Source organism: Halyomorpha halys, unplaced genomic scaffold (assembly GCF_000696795.3).
Source record: "Halyomorpha halys isolate HHAL.00 unplaced genomic scaffold, Hhal_1.1 Scaffold144.1, whole genome shotgun sequence".
NCBI classification, from domain to species: Eukaryota; Metazoa; Arthropoda; class Insecta; order Hemiptera; family Pentatomidae; genus Halyomorpha; species Halyomorpha halys.
In genome coordinates this window covers 716274-718094 of record NW_027106983.1, presented here as the reverse complement: position 1 = coordinate 718094, position 1821 = coordinate 716274, and the positions used below count along the sequence as shown (strand labels likewise).

Below are 1821 nucleotides of genomic sequence, written 5' to 3'. Positions count from 1 at the left end.
AAACTCTCTTAAAATATATACAAACAAAAGAATAGACAAGATGAACATAATCAAACTATCTGTATGAAAAATAAATAAATAAAATAACATTGAACCGACAGGTAAACGTCCGAGGTGTAGTCCGAAGCGTAGATAGGAGTATTGCATCACAACTGATCTTGTAGATTTAGGTTTGGACGAACTACACGAGACGAATATATGTTCCGACTGGTGGTACCGGCATCGAACCTTTAGGTTCGCCAAGCCGTTTATTATTATTGTAAAAAGTACACACTTTCTTAATTATTTATTAATTCAAATAATTATTCATTTTCATTCAAACTATACACAAGCCGTTTAAAACAAGAGTGGTGTAAGTCTATTAAATACTGTTTTGTGGTAAAAGGACTTAATAGCATTTGAAAAGTTCATAATACTATTGAACAAAACTTTTCCGTCCCACGCGTTCAAAAATGATTGTTTTAACTGGTGTATATTGGTAATACGCTTTTCTGCCCTTTATGTGTGCACTTTATAAGTAAGTAAGTTAGTTATAAGCACTTTTGTGACTCCCCACTTTGCCTTTACACAGTTATACCTCCACTTTGGCATTAAAAGGCTCATATGTCCTTTTACAACGTACTTAAATTTTCAATAACACAAACGAATTCAGCTAAGTGAGAAGATAAAAATTATTATTATTTAAATCTGATTATTATTAATTTTTTCTTACCATTCAGCTATTCTTATCTTTTATCAATTTTTATGTAATTAAACCACAACCAACAAGAGTAAAGTAATTAGTTATGTTTCATACTCTTCAAAAATAAAAAAATGATGAAGGATAGTATTTTATAATACAATAAAAACCCGTTCTTGGTTAAGAAAATAAAAAAAAAAAAAGAAAAGAAATAAAAGTCTTGAAAACTTCCTGCCAATACAAAACCTACAGCAACAATGCTTAATATAGGTTTTAGTCCGAAAGACTGATATGAAATAAAAATTCCTTCATGGATTCAGAGCGCTCCAAAAAACGTGAAAAATATTTTTAAATTATTACAATACTTTCTTTATCTTGGTATTCAGGAGGAAAAAAAATGTCACATATCATTAAAGATAATATTCCTGCTTTATTATTTTATTTTTAAACAAATATTTCTTCATTTTCTGTAAAGTATACTTATGGCAAAATTTATAAGAAATTACTATACATTGTCAAAGTAGGATAAAAAAAAATTCAATCACTAGAAAATAACTAATTCCCAAATTAGTGATCATCAGGACCAGAAAACATAACTAAACAAATACAAATAAAAACTTACATCAATAATCTAAAAAACAAACTAACCGTACACAGTATTATTTTTTAAAATATAATCAACACATAAATACGCCAAAATATTAAAATAAAATATTTCGATTGTGGTTGGTGTAAAACTGATTTTTATACAGAGGAAAAAATGTGTTCTAACTATTCTTTTGGCAACTATAGAAGAGAAAAAATACAGTGTTGGTATTTCGTATTAGAAAGATGTTCCCTAGTTATTCATGTGAAAGATTTTGATAAAACTTTTATAAAAATCTATAAAGACAAATTGTAAACTTTCATGCTGATCAAAAAAAAATATGTGGTCTTAGTAGACCACAAATCTTACCTTGTTAAACAAAAGCTCATGCTTTTATGTTTCATACTCTTCAAAAATAAAAAAATTATGAAGGATAGTATTTTATAATACAATAAAAATCTGTTCTTGGTTAAGAAAATAAAAAAAAAAAAAGAAAAGAAATAAAAGTCTTGAAAACTTCCTGCCAATACAAAACCTACAGCAACAATGCTTAATA

The 1821-nt window shown here is 27.2% G+C and overlaps 1 protein-coding gene across 1 annotated transcript in view; it reads right to left on the bottom strand.

Annotated features, from left to right (window-relative positions):
* LOC106678461 (protein Skeletor, isoforms B/C) overlaps positions 1 to 1821 on the bottom strand; it is a 178689-nt gene that overhangs the window by 175915 nt on the left and 953 nt on the right. The gene's annotated exons all lie outside the window — the stretch shown is intronic.